Source organism: Mytilus trossulus, chromosome 10 (assembly GCF_036588685.1).
Source record: "Mytilus trossulus isolate FHL-02 chromosome 10, PNRI_Mtr1.1.1.hap1, whole genome shotgun sequence".
In the NCBI taxonomy this organism is placed as follows: domain Eukaryota; kingdom Metazoa; phylum Mollusca; class Bivalvia; order Mytilida; family Mytilidae; genus Mytilus; species Mytilus trossulus.
Genome location: NC_086382.1, coordinates 26,270,645 through 26,287,029, shown reverse-complemented (window position 1 = coordinate 26,287,029; position 16,385 = coordinate 26,270,645).

Genomic DNA, 16,385 nt, shown 5'->3' with positions numbered 1-16,385 from the left:
AACAGGTATGTATTTTTACTTCAATTACATTTAATAGTTTTAATCATGAAATCGGTTACTGTCAGTTTCAGAACTTTTTTTTACCATTTTATTCATACCATATGTAAATGAAGTCGGCAACAAATGTTAAAGTTTTTTTTATAAATGTTTTATCTTCATGCTGTATGATTTATAATTACAGAGTTATTTTAGTTCATGAAAACTTTTGTAATATATATATTTTTGAAGTGTTCAGCATCAGATTTTCACATAAGTGTGTATGAAGTTTAGAGCTATTTTTAATTATGATTGATCCTGAGCTATTTTTAGTTTTGTTTGTAGTGTAACTGATACACATACAGTCAAGTCTGGTTAATCATATGTCTGGTAAGTCCCTGCTTTTTTATCAGACTTATAAGATGAACAGAATTACTGGCCATCATTGTAAATCATTTCATCAAGATGTGGAATTTTTCAAAGGCTTAAATGATCAAAATACCGTCCAAGCTAGTTGTCATTAATCATTATCAAATGTTACCCCAAACAGTCTGTTGTTCTTAACCTGTTTGTGTTTAGATTCATATTGTTTTTATGTTAAATGGAAGTAGTATTGCATATAGGGTACTAAATGGTCATCAGTATTCGATGAAATTATCGAGCTTCAAATGTTTATTAAAATTTCAGAAGAATCTATAAATATGTAATGCAGTTTTCTTGTTCTTTTTCATAGTTCCTGAGAAATTGGCTAAATTGAAATTTATTTTCTATGAGAATATCCTTGTATTAGATTTGTTATTATGATTAAATTTGAATATTTGGTTTAAAAGAAAACTACCGATAATATCAAAGACCTCTTAACGTTTAAAATTCTACTAGAAGTGGTAGAACACTACAGTAATTCTGAGTATTAATTATGATATTGTTTTAATGTTAGTAGTTTTTACTTCTTGCAGATATTGTACTTTGTGTCTTGCAATTGGCAAACTTAAATAAATAGAACATTTTAATAAATTAATATATAGACAATTTTCATGATTTTCCCATCATCCTTTTAAACTTTTTTTTTAATGCTCTTTGTATATACATGTTAGAATCCAGTTTTAGTTCAACTGCCTTGTTTTAAAGATAGAATAGATTTTTTACTTTTTTGTACCCGGTACTCAGTTTTTAAGTTAGAAAATATTTTTCAAGTTTGATGTCAAAATTATCATACACAGAATGGGATTTGTAATTCTTAGTAACCTGTCAGGAAAAGTATACATAACTGTCCTGAAAAATTCAGAATCAACAATTGAAAACAAAATTGAAGTATATGAGGCAACTTAATTTTATTCTATTACTTTTTTGGTGTTAAAGAGACTCTAAAGTACCTTAACTAACAATTTAAAGATCCAATTTGTGAAGATATTTTTGACATACAGAACTTGAGACAAAATAGATTCTATTGCTATTTGGGACGGTGGCTCATGAGAAAAAACATTTACCTTTTCGCTGTGACATCCAATGTTTTCTCTTGTGATGTTGCTTTATATTGGAATACCTATGATATCCAGTATTTGTAATCAAATAGCAATAAGATTTATGATTTTTGCTTTGCTCAACACATTCCAGTATTTATATTTGTCAGCTAATTTTGGTATATATTTGGGTTTATTATCATGTAATACAGATAGTTGAGGCCAAAATCTTTCTAGAAATGTATTAGTGCTAAAATGCTGTATAAATTTAATTGCACATAAATAATTTTCAATGAATTCTTCTAGAAATAATTTTCCTAATATTTTTTCTAATTGATTAAAAAAGATCTACAAGAAATACAATTATGAGTTTATAATATTTGAAAATTAAACTAATTTAGCAAGTGCACAATACCTAGATTTATTTAGTTCTTTCTCTTTTTATTTAATCTGTTGAGTTTTACTATTTCCCATTTTAAATACTTAAGCAAGCTTTCATATCTATTTGAATTTCAACAGATTGAGGAATTGTGGAATTATAAGTTAAATTAATGTAACCAGATATAACATTAGAAATCTTTGTCACTTAGAATTTGAATTTTCATACCTCTGCCATTCAGGTCTTTTTTTTTTGAAAATCAAAATCTTTTTTCCTGTTCTTTATTCATTGTAGCAACTTAAGTAAACACAAGGTGGGACTTCTATGATAGATGATTTGATCGTTTATTTTACATTCGACTGGTATCCTAATAAAATGGAGAAGAATACAGTCATAACAAAAGCCCACCTTCTGTTTATTAAAGTTGTTAGATATTGTTATGTTTATGTGTTGTTTATCTGTTAACTATGTCTGTGATAATTGGGGTGTTTATTCACCAGATCAGGATTTTTATAGCTGATTGCTTGAAATAGATTCTGTTGTAGAAAATAAAATTGAAAACATAAAAATGTGTTGTTTTGTCTTACCTGATTCTAATATTTGTTAAAGGGAAATGTATTTAAACTCATCTTGCATTGTAAATGAGTTTTTAAAGGGGGCCCAGGGACCCTGTTCCCCTTAATGGAGCGTCATTTATGATTTATGCATACATTTTACATGTTCTCATCGAAATATTGTCTAGTTTGGGGGCCCACTGGTTCACCCTTTTTTTAAATCCTGGACTGGAATGTGACCATTACAGTGTAATCTATTTGTATAAATTTAAATTTCCATAGAACATGTAGAAAGAATGACCTGTTGTACATAAAAAAATCTGTCCCTCTTAAACAGACCATTGTTTGTCAGTGGCTGCCCAACATTCCAGCTCTTCACTTCAATTCTGCATTCAAACTTTCAGAACCTTCCTATTGTATTGTTAACAAATCTTGCCCAGAAAATATACATAGTAATTGCCGCTTGATGTTGATGAAACAACAATCAATCATACAATCAAATAAAGGAGACCTCAATAATCCATGTATTGCATACATCCTTATATGCTATAATATTTACGGTCTGAAATATGACTATTGTAGTTCATATGACTTTATATCATGTTCTCCTCCTGAATATACGTCTAATTCGTTACTTGAGTCGAATGATTCACCAATCCATCCTTTAAGACTTGTTAAAGGTTTAGGTAGCCATAAAGCCAGGCTTAATCAAACATGATCTACATAAGAAAATGCCTGTACCAACTCAAGAAAATGACAGTTTTTTTCCATTTAAAATTTTTCCATTTGAGACCGGCTACGCCAACATGATAAGCGTCTCCTGCAAGTCATCTATATCCCGCCATGCTAATTAACACCTAGTCAAAATGTTGCAATTGGGAATAGGAAACAATCGGTTAAAGTACAGATCATAAGTATATAATGGTATTAGAAGATTTTAGACTGGGAACGCGTCGCTAAATAGTTGAGATATTGATTGTAAAAAGCAGCTCTTAAAGCAGATGTTGATTTACTGACCTTTTAGAAAGATGTTGCAGTCTGGAAACCAGAAGTCTAAGTATTGCCAACCGAAATTGTAGCAAATATAAATGGAGTAAACTCCCTTTAATGTAAACACTAGAAGAGTTTCCAACTGTTTTAACATATATCAACATAGTCGTTTGATTGAGGATGAATATCTTTTTCAACATTGAATCAAATGCGTTCAATACTTTAGAATTGTATCAATATGCAACTTTACCGTAAATAAAAAAACCTTATGTAATACAGTGTACTTTAATTAAGCTTTCCGGTCTTTCTTAAAAAGAATGAATAAATTGAAAACGACCGTATGTACTTTATTCCACTTGAGTTTGTTTAATAGCGGCTGGATGTTTCAGAGATAAGTGTGAACAATTATACACATTCAGAGATGAGCTAAACATACTGATTGATTGATGCTTAACGTCTAGTGCATGACATATACTTCATGTCAAATAAAGTTAGAATAAGTACAAAATATCTGCAATTTTTTTTTATTACAAACATATATTGCACAAAAAATACACAAGCATAGCAATAATGTGAAAACTTCTGACAACATAACAGCTCCAATTACACGTATTATAAAATATTCCACAGGACACACACAGCTTGACAAAGGTCGAACATTAACAGTTGAAGCAAGTATAGACACAAAATTTTAAGCATGATACAGCTCTGAATTTGGAATGGGATTAAATACATCTGCCAAAGAATGAATTTGGTTTCAGAATAATTTTTTTTAAATTTGACACTTACCTATTATGGACGCAATATCATAAATATTAATGCATAGTTATATTCAAACTACCAAAGACCCCCAAGTTTAAATTTTTGATGAAATCGAATAAATTTTAAACTTAACATTTTTACCTCAATGTGTTAGCGGGACCAAACAATTTCATGGTTAAAAAAAAATGGAGAAAATGATCACACACTTAAGTTGATTAAGTTGTCTTCTTATTGTATCACCATCATCAAATAAACTGAATGGATTGAAAATTAATTATTTGTTATAATATTTGTTATAATAATTGTTGTGAAAGTGCACAGTTACGACTCAGAGACTACACATATATATATAAGATAGAAACGTCTGAATGAAGTTTTATCCTGTAGTGTTTTGACTTTTTTTTGTTATTTGATATCATCATTGATATGTTTTGTTGAAAGGATAATTTGATATGAATCCTGAATCTTGAATCATTGATAAAATTGAGAATGGAAATGGGGAATGTGTCAAAGAGACAACAACCCGACCAAATAAAAAAACAACAGCAGAAGGTCACCAACAGGTCTTCAATGTAGCGAGAAATTCCCGCACCCGGAGGCGTCCTTCAGCTGGCCCCTAAACAAATATACTAATTCAGTGATAATGAACGCCTTACTAATTTCCAAATTGTACACAAGAAACTAAAATTAAAATAATACAAGACTAACAAAGGCCAGAGGCTCCTGACTTGGGACAGGCGCAAAAATGCGGCGGGGTTAAACATGTTTGTGAGATCTCAATCCCCCCCTATACATCTAACCAATGTAGAAAAGTAAACGCATAACAATACGCACATTAAAATTCAATTCAAGAGAAGTCCGATAGTATGTTTCTAATACTGCGTATTCATTTATTTTCGTTGGTACTCATTTTCTTAGTTTGAGGAAAACTTATTATTTTGTGGATACTTAATTTCCTGGTTCAGAAATAGTCTACATACGTTCATTTAGAAATGTTGTAATTTGTTGAACATTTGAATTCGTGGTTCCCTTGTACTCACGAAATCCACAAAAATTGGTATCTATCGACTATTAATTAATCAACAGTATATTAACCAGACTTTGCAAAAAATGCAAAGTACTAGATGATGAGAAACATTTCTTTATAAATTGTTCTCATAATTCAAGTATTAGATTAACATATTTTGATTGCATTAACAGAGAAAGTAATTCATTTGCTAATCTCACTGACAATGACAAAGTTATATATATACTTTACCCATCAACACCAACACAAGAGAATAAACTAGGATCCTTTATAAAAAAAAAAAGTCAATGGAACTGAGGACAGGGGACTCTTTAATAATATTTACCTGAATTTGTGTTTATATATTGAGTTACTTAGTTATTGTCTTTATTTGTTTTTGTTGTTGTTATATGTCACAAGCTGTAAAGTTTATATGGCATTAAAACTTTGAATTGAATTGAATTGAACTAACGGATTGTAGCCCAGGCCAATTAAGAAATTGTCATGTTGTAAAAAAGACAGCTGAAGAATAATAGATAAATTAACGTTGCCCTCTGGATGTTTATTATCATTGTTTACTTATATGATTGCGTTTCTGTCTCATTGATTTATATCAAACATATGAAAAAAAGTAAAATATTAAAAATACTGAACTCCGAGGAAAATTTAAAAAAAAGTCCCTTATCAAATGGCAAACACATAAAAAATGAGCTAACACATAATTCATATACTATCTCAATCAGTTTATATATAAAACACGTACAAGCTTAATACGATGATTATTACATATACTAATAAATACGACCATAATTTCATATTAATTTTAAACAAATCTTCAAAATACTCTTTTAGTCAAACTCGCATGAAATTGCAAAAACACAACACATAACACTAATTTAAAAAAGACAAACACAACTATCTGAAGTAAATATGAGTTGTATAGAAAACATTTTTTTTTATTAAGTACAAACAGGTACTGAAATGCACTTTCTAGGAAAATCTAGTTATAAAACAACGTATATATTAAAAAATAAAAAAAATAAGTAAAAACCACTTTGAATGCTGTGCTAAAGTCACTGGTATTCAATACAAAGATATTTCTATTTAAAGCGTTTAATTTGATAGTTCTGACTGCACTGAAGTTTTTATGTAAATCTGGAAGTCATCGGATACACATATATTTAGTGTTTTAATTTATAAGCGTGGTGTTTTTGATAATTTTTTACTAACAAATACTTATCTAAGTATGTGATTTATATTTCTGATGTTAACAATACCAGGACAAAGTTTTGTAGATTAATACATGCATCGATTTTTCTGATGCGATTAAATCAAAATGTGACTTTACGAAAATGCATTCAAAGTGGTTTGCAAGTGCCCTATAGCTATCGATTTGTTATCCGTTCGTCCGTCTGCGGTTCATGAATAACTATTTTAAATGAAAAAAAAACCTCGGAATTGTTGGGAGCACGTTGATAATTTTGTACAGCTGCTGTGCATCATATGTAGCTGTGGATGTAATAAAATGGTGAACATAGGAAAATCATATTATTATTGAATATAAAATTCTTTAAAAATCACAAATGCAGAGATTTTTTTTGAATTCACAATTTAAAAGTATGATAAGCATTGCTAGACACTTTGAGATTATTGTCGAGCCTACGACTTTTGTCGGAAAAGCTAGACTAAGCGATCCTACATTCCGTCGGCGTCGTCGTCGTCGGCGGTGGCGTCCACAAATATTCACTCTGTGGTTAAAGATTTTGAAATTTTAATAACTTTCTTAAACTGTACTGGATTACTACCAAACATGGACAGAAGCTTGTTTATGATCATAACAAAGTATCTGGAAGTCAATTTTGTAAAAATAAAATTCCATTTTTTCCGTATTTTACTTATAAAAATGAACTTAGTTTTTCTGCCTGAAACATTTAATTCACCCTGTAGTAAAAGTTTTTCAAATGTTAATAACTTTCTTAAACTATCCTGAGTTTGTACCAAATTTGGACAGAAGCTTGTTTATGATCAAACGATAGTATACAGAAGTAAATTTTGTTAAATAAAATCCCTTTTTTCCGTATTTTACTTTTAAATGAACTTAGATTTTTTGATAGGAAACAACACATTCACTCTGTTGTTAAATTTTTGATTTGGTTAAATTAAAAAAAAAAAAAATAACTTTCTTGTACTATTTTTAATTTGTACCAAACTTAGACAGGAGCTTGTTTATGACCAAAAGCTAGTATCTAGAAGGAATTTTTTGTTAATATTTTGTACCTGGGTATCTGTATTTTACTTATAAATGGACTTAGTTTTCTTCCAGTTTACATTACATACCGTCTACAGTTAAAGTTTTAAAAACATTTATTAGATTCATAAACTATTCTGGATTTTTACCAAATTTGGACAGAAGTTTCATACAATCAAAAGATAGTATCGACAGGAATGTTTTTATTGATTTTTATCCTCATTTTTGTTGAGTCTGCGATTTTCAGCAAAAGTAGGTGAGACACTGGGTTCGGCGGAACCCTTACAATTTTTTTTATGCTGTCAGCATTAACTTTTTTGTCGCCGTTTTTAAAATGGCCTCGAAAATAAAACATACTATGTCTAGTTCCAAGTAGAAAAATCTAATTTGCAATATATCTGTTGTTCACCTTTCAAAACAATGTGATTTTTTTAAAAATGATTCAGTAAAACTCAATGACAAATACAAATAGGCACTTCATTTTATCTGGACTAAATTTCATTTTGAGCTTGTACCAAAAACTGAAAAAAAAGATTAGTTATGGACAATTTAGGAACATTTAAAATTTTATTTTATCATTTCTTTCGCTGCACCACACAAAAATGTACAATCAGGCACTCAGCTTCATATTTGAATTTCTTGCTCCAAAGTTGTTAACAAGGCATGATAAACTTTATTGTTTATGTATTATTTATCGAGAGTATGAAATAGGAACCGCACAAACTAAAACAGGCAATTTAAACCTTTCATAAAGGGTTGTTCAATTATTATAATAACATTTAAAAAAATATATAAATAGTAATACTTTAGTCTAAAAGCGGACAACAACACTAAAAATTAATTAAATATTTCGAATTAAAAAAATCCTTCGTCAGAATGTGTTGACTGATTCAAAACGGAAATATCTACCTAACACCAACAACATATATTTTTGTTGCGATAACAATGAAATATATTAAAATAGATCAGGTATATTGTGAAATATCTGGTTCTACAATTACTTCGTCATCCTCTGTTATAAAACAAAGGCCAGATTTTATGTCCTTGCAAAAAATTTTGAAAATCAAATATCTACTCTACCCATTAACGGCAAAATAAGTAGAAAGCTTAGTGTCCTTTTTTTAAACAGACATTAAAACTGAGGACAGGAAAGTCTTGATTTATTTAAATATTTTATTGGGTATGTTTTCCTATGGTTATGTTTGTGAAATGTATTTTGTGTCTGTTTGCGTTCATATAATTTGTCACAAACTTCTTTTGGGAGTCTATATAACAATAAACATTTGAATTGAGTTTGAAAGTTATACAAATATCCAACAAAATGCTTAAATTCTGAGTGATCGTATTTAAGCGAAATCCGGTATAGGACATACTATTATGAACTGTTTCTCGTGGACTTCTTTTGTTCTAAATATGTCTGTAAATCGCCTACAAAATCACGTTTTTTTAGCCTGGAGAGGTTTAAAAAAAAATATTAAGAAAAAATAAATGAAAATCACATTTTCTGCGCAAGATTTCACATTGCGCTTGTAACACATGTTAAAAATTAGAATAAAAGTGGATAACTCAAGTTCTTTAACACCAAATTTTATCATTCAGTTTAAGATGGTCCACACAAAAATGTACAATTGATATTTCATTTTAATAGTAAAGATTTATTGCTCGAAGTGCATGAAAAACTTAATAACCTCTATAATAATAGTAATTATAAAGATCGTGAAATGGGATCGGAATGAAATAATATATGTGACTTAAATTGTTCACATTGTTGTATACAACCAATATGATGGAATCCGAAAAATAGATAGCAAAAATATACATCAAAAGTACAACACAAAAATAAATAAACATTTCGGATACAAATATCTTTCCTTAGAATGTGTTGAATGATGCAAACTATGGGACTAGTTGTATTCATTCTTATGTATAATTCCTTTCAACGTTAAGTGTTTTACCCGGAACACACTATATTGTGTAAACTACTGTTCTCTTAGGTCAGACTTTAGAACTAGTTTCATTCTCGTTGAAATTCTTGAATAAAACAATATTTATGATATGCAACTATGGTTTATAAAGTCTTCGGAAAGACAGACCATATCGGATAACTAAATATATTTGGTAACTTACATAAGCTATATGTTTCACAAGAATTCGTTAGCTTGACTGACAAAAATGAATCTTCATGTGACACGTGCTTCTACAAAAATGTACAGGTAAATAAAATCAAAATTTTTCTATGATGGTCTCATAAGTATAAATGTGATTATAAGAAACGACTGCTTCTTTTTGTAATTTTATTATGGTGTAGAAGTAGTTATCGTGTACACATTTCCAGAACGGTGCTTCATACAAAATGTTTTGGTCAGCACTTTAACACCCTAAAAAATTACAAAAAAAAGAGCATTTGTTTCTTAAATATATGTAATTGAGAAAGATGTAAATAAATGATTAAAAAAAAAAACCAACAGAATAGCGGACCGCATGAAATAATCTAAATAATTTTTGAGATATACTTTCGATGAAGGTCATTTGATTGTATATTTACAAACGTCTATAAAAGAGGGACGAAAGATACCAAAGGGACAGTCAAACTCGTAAATCTAAAACAAACTGACAACGCCATGGCTAAAAATGAAAAAGACAAACAGAAAAACAATAGTACACATGACACAACATAGAAAACTAAAGTTATAGACGACAATTATCCTTTATCAGTATTTATTACGCCGATGCAAAATGGCATCGATAATTTTTATGATTTTTGAGATATACTTATGATGAAGGTCATTTGATTGTATATATACAAACGTCTATGAAGGGTACACCAAATTATACAAAAAGTTAAAAGACAATTATCCTTTATCAGTATTTATTACGCCGATGCAAAATGGCATCGATAATTTGATGAAAATGATAAATTATTTTAACTATAACCTTGTGTGTAAAGTTGACCTAAACGCTGATGATCGTTTATTGAATAAAAACGAATCATTTGAGAACGTCACTTTAATTCAAATAACGATTGCAACTTAATGTATGAATGTAAGCCCGTATAACAGTATAAGATAATGGCTTCGTCACCAAGTTAGTCAAAATACTGTTCATATATTCCTTTTAAATATTCCTTATCGCAAATAAATTATTATCCAATGGTATGCATATATGATGGATGATTATGGAAGTTTGTGTTTAGTTTTACTTTAAAATTTGAAATGATTATCACATTTACAAAGTTGTTTTTACAGGATCTGTAAAAGATATACATGAATGCTGTGTTTGATCCTCTATTAACTGTAATAAATGAATGGAAGTGACTATCACAATTTTTGCTAGAAGCGTTTCCGCTGATTAAGCACAGTGTGATTATTATCATCTTGTATAAATTATAAAAAAAAAACTCAACATGCAGTTCTATAATTAGAGACAGACAAATAAAGTTCAAAGATAAGAAGGGAGAACTTTTTACCACCTGATGACATAATCTGCAAGGTATATTAAAAAAATGTATGTTCACTGGAACGTTCTTGAAATTCAATACAAAAGGTGTCTCGTTTAGAACGGAACATGTTTAAATATCTTGCTTAAAACATGAAGTATGAAGTCAGATGTTGTATGTCATCTATTCTGACCCTTGTTCTGGTTCTGAAGTATCAGTTTTTCCTCTCTTCAATTTAGGTTTCAGGATATTAATAAATGACATCAGATCTATGATAACGACACACAGAATGACTGAAACAATGAAGACTATTCCAAAAATACCAATAGACTGAGAAGACTTTCTGTCATCTTTTGCACTGATCCTTTTATTAATCGTCGCCGACAAGTTGGATTTGTCAACTGATAATTCTTTTTCCAATTTTGCCAGTTGAGGACCCATCATTTCGAGTAGTTCAGCCACTGTATAGTTTGATAAATCTTGCCTTGCCCAAAATCCAAGAGAGCTACATGGACATTGGCATGAAATCGACTCTGCAAAATATCATTTAAAAAGATATAAAGGTAAACTAGACTGGTTATCTTGTCCACGTTTGTAATAGAGTAATCGGTACGTTCCATCGAGATGTTAAACTCACCATTATAATGGAATATGTTGTTCATACTTTCAGCTATTAAAAACTTGCTTTCCAAGTAAATTCGTTTTAGTTGTACCAATTGTTTTTAATATTTATACTTTCCTAAAATAATCGACTAAACACCATGTTTCGTTCGCAAGTTGTTACAAAATTTAAGAGCCAATAAATGTATGGGGACATTCTAAATGCTTAATGTAACAATACAGAGACTTAATTATACTAAATCAAGTGTTGTTTGACACTTTGGACGAGGCAGGAGCACCTGTAGATAAGAAGTATATTACATCGCTTCCTTTAATTATTTGAAACTTGAAATACTAGTATGTGCATTCCCCTCTTATTTTTACCAAAACAAATTAAGGCATCTACAAAATGTTATTAAACGATAAACTTTAAGTAAAAAAAAATCAAATAGAATATTTACCAGTTTTTTTAGTCGTTGTGAATGTAGTTAGCATCCTTGATGAAGATGAAGTTTCATCAATTTGGGTTGTAGTGGACGTCATTGCTTGAGATGCAGTTCCAGCATTTTGGGTTGAAGTAGACGTCGTTGAATGAGATGCAGTCTCAGGATTTTGAGTTGGAGTGGACGTCGTTAATGAAGATGTTGTTCCAGGATTTTGGGTTGAAGTGGACGTCGTTGAACGAGATGTTGTTCCAGGATTTTGAGTTGGAGTGGACGTCGTTGAACGAGATGTTGTTCCAGGATTTCGAGTTGGAGTGGACGTCGTTGAACGAGATGTTGTTCCAGGATTTCGAGTTGGAGTGGACGTCGTTGAACGAGATGTTGTTCCAGGATTTCGAGTTGGAGTGGACGTCGTTGAACGAGATGTTGTTCCAGGATTTCGAGTTGGAGTGGACGTCGTTGAACGAGATGTTGTTCCAGGATTTCGAGTTGGAGTGGACGTCGTTGAACGAGATGTTGTTCCAGGATTTCGAGTTGGAGTGGACGTCGTTGAACGAGATGTTGTTCCAGGATTTCGAGTTGGAGTGGACGTCGTTGAACGAGATGTTGTTCCAGGATTTCGAGTTGGAGTGGACGTCGTTGAACGAGATGTTGTTCCAGGATTTCGAGTTGGAGTGGACGTCGTTGAACGAGATGTTGTTCCAGGATTTCGAGTTGGAGTGGACGTCGTTGAACGAGATGTTGTTCCAGGATTTTGAGTTGGAGTGGACGTCGTTGAATGAGATGTTGTTTCCGGATTTTGAGTTGTAGTGGTTGTCAAAGATGAATCTGTAGTAACTTGGAATTAAAGTAAAACAAATCATATTTTCAATGGTCAAATTTAACCGAAGTGGCTTAGAATTTGATACGCGACAGTTGTTGTGACAGGCGACAGATGGACAACACTATACCACGAAATGAATATTTATGATCGTGGTTTGAGGAAAACTTGTAGCATTTTTGTTGATATTTGACTTTGTAGCTTTTACAAAGTCTGTAGAGCATTTGAATTCGTGGTTGATATGTACCCACAAACTCCACGTAAATCAGTTTACAACTAATATTAACGAATTCACAGTAGATGACCTTCAAAAATGTATGAATGAAAAAGTCCGAATTATGCCTATTTTTGACATTTTTACCTATTACGTCTGTTTGTTTTGTTCATACATTGTTGTCAATAAAATCACATTATTTTCGTCTGTCATACTTTTTATATAGCTATAAAACCAAATTTATATAGAAAATGGTAGTTCTAAATCAGGATTATGACAGTTGTTATCCATTTAGTTGTTTGAGCTTTTGATTTTACCTTTTGCCTAAGGGACTTTCCGTTTAGAATTTTCATCGGAGTTTTGTATTTTTGTTATTTTACTATTCACAAGAAATGACTCTTTGCTTTTGTAATGTATTTTGAAATAGAAAAAAAATAAGAACTATCTTTAAAAAAGATATCCGACGTATTTAAATTTGAGTATATGTTTAAAACTGAAAATCATTTCGATAACCTTCGGAAGCACAATGAATTTAATGATACAGGAGTCCCTTTAATAAAATCTCCATCTGAATGTAACTAAAAGAAATTCTTTACTTAGTCTGGTTATATTAAGGCAATAATATATAAGAATAATAATTGTGGTGACACCTCAAAATTTATTTGTCAAAAAATCCAGTGCAAATAACAAGAAACAAATATACATTTACTACTGTTTACATTAAACTTAATTCATGGTTAACAAAGGTAGAAACTATTGGTAGTATAAGTAGTATCTTTCTGTTTACATTTATCAAAACCCTGCGGAAATCTAACATGCGTAAATGCGTTGTAAAAGGCATGTACGTTCGTACAACAAAGTTTACATTATAAATTATATAATTGTCCGAATAAAGAGCTGTCATGGATGCAAAGAGCTTTTGGAGAAACAATTATTTTAATAAAAATATAAATCTTTGTAACATCTAGTTCAAATATAATAGTTTTTGACTTGCTTTCCATCACGATAAAAATTTTGAGAGGTTTTTTCAAACACAACGAAATCATCTACCATGACAGCATTTTGTCCAATCACAGAAAGGATTTTCGAGCATGCGTATTCTGTTGCCATAGTGAAGCGTTCTTAAGTTCAAAGTGCACAAATCGAAACTATACCGACTACGTCGGAAAAAGTAAAATGAAAACTTGAAACTTAATTGAATAGCAAACGCTCACATAACACGATAACAATATTAATTTGTTACCATATAAAGACTTTCTTTAAAAAATTATCGTGCAGTCATGGCAACAGAAATCATATACAGTTAAAATATTAAATATTTCATTTATACAGTATTATAAAAGAAAAAATAGTCATTAAGATAGACTCTTCAGGTGAGTAATTTTTGATTTTTGAGACATTTTCGTTTTTCGGCAATGTCAATAAAAGTATGTAAGTCTGAATAAGAGATATAGATTCCTACACTGCAACAAGTGTATTACGATATTTCTCCACTCGGGACAGTTACATTTTATTATTCAAAGCGCGCGGCTTGCCGAGCTCTTTAAATAATAAAATTTAACTGTCGAGAGTGGAGAAATATCGTAATACATGAGTTATAGTGTCGGAATCTGTTTCTCTAATGATTTTTATTCTTCTTGTTCATAGATTTTCAAAAGACTTGTGTTCTTTATATGCGACGTCATCAGACATTGCCGCCTTTTTTAATGGCGTCACAATAGGAACATTCAGAACAAAACAAAACATTTCGACGTCATAATCAAATTTCGACTAATTATTTGCCGAGATCAAATTTTTCACTAGTGAGGAGAAATATTTTTCTCACACCGGTCAGGAAATGTGAAAATAGCACAAACATTAGATAAGTGGGGTTATTGAATTCTATATTATTATTTTTTTTTCTATTCGTCACACATTTTGCCTTTTATTCTATATTCTTACTAAGATTTGCATGTTTTCTCTTTCTTTTTATTTGAAAACCCCACCAACCACTATATTACAATTGTTTGCGTATTTTTCTCTCTTCTGTTTAACTTTTGTTTGTTATTCTCTATTCTGTAAATTTGAGTGCCAGATTAACCGCTATATTTGTTTTTACCTATTTTTCTGTATTCTTTATATCTTTTGCTATTTATTCTGCTCGTTTTGTCCATAACTCCTTATACCATGAACCCCACCCTGATCCTTAAGTATTTATAAACAATAATTACCACTAGTAACTGTAAGTGTGACTGCTTGACTCGTTCTATTTGCGTAACCATTCCCAGCTTGACAATAGTAGACCCCATCATCCTCAAATGATACTTTATATATTGTAAGAGATGGTGATGACAACGTTGATCCGTTATACTTCAATATGTTCGTCAGATTAATATGATGTGCCTCGGTCTCATTTTGCATACTCCAAGTTACTTTGGTTATGTCTGGTTTTCCAATAATACTACACTCCAATTGAACATCATTGCCGTTAACAATTGTGTAATTAGAGGATGAAACTGTCATCGAAACTGAAAAAAAAAAAAAAAAAAAAATTAATCTCCTAGCCAATCCGAGGAGTTTCTACAACTAACATTTAGTAACGGAACGGCAATTTTAAATTATTCTCGTTAGCATGTATGTAATGAGAAAACGAAACGTTTCGCGAAGCTAACATAATACATTATCCTTTATAAAATAAAGACTTACGTTTACAGACTCACTATTCTTTTGACAAACAGACATACTCACTTCCATACACTCGAATATCAACTTCAGAACTTGATGTTTTCCCAAAGATGTTTTCAGCTGTACATATATACTGGCCCGTGTCCGTAAAATTTGCCGATAATATATCCAGTGACGGAGAACTTAAGGTAGATCCAAAATATTTTTCTATGTTGTTTCCATTAGATGGAAAGATTTTGGTTACAGTATCGGTTGTTATATTCCATTCTACGGCAGTAATATTAGGAAAGGCTTGTACGCTACATTCTAGGGTATGTCGTGTCTGGTAAATTGCTATAATCTGATCTGGTATCATCTCTACAATAGGCTTATCTGTAAGGATAACGCAAACATTAAATCAGATACTAGTACTACCAAAAATTACAGTTTAATTTAGACTCGACTGTTTTTTTTATGGGTTAAAGGACGCATGAAACTTATTACCTGTTGTTTTCAAAATTTTACACCACTAGGTCGATACTTTTGCTTTAACCTAAGATGGATTTAGCTATTTTTAGGGTTCTTCTGGTCATAAAGCTCTTTAACTGTTTCGGTTCTCATACATTCTTGGCAGTCAAATATTCGCCTTTTATGTTCCGGATTAAGGTAAATCAAGAACAGCGCTTTAGAAGCATGTAATCAATAATGTGCTGTTTTCATTTATTTAACAAAATGTTCGTATTCAATGAAATTTATTTATTCTTTTCATCATTTTGTCAAGTATATCTAATTATAAGATATGTATAACACATTTTTTTAAATATAATTATCACAAGTAATTCAACCTGAATTAC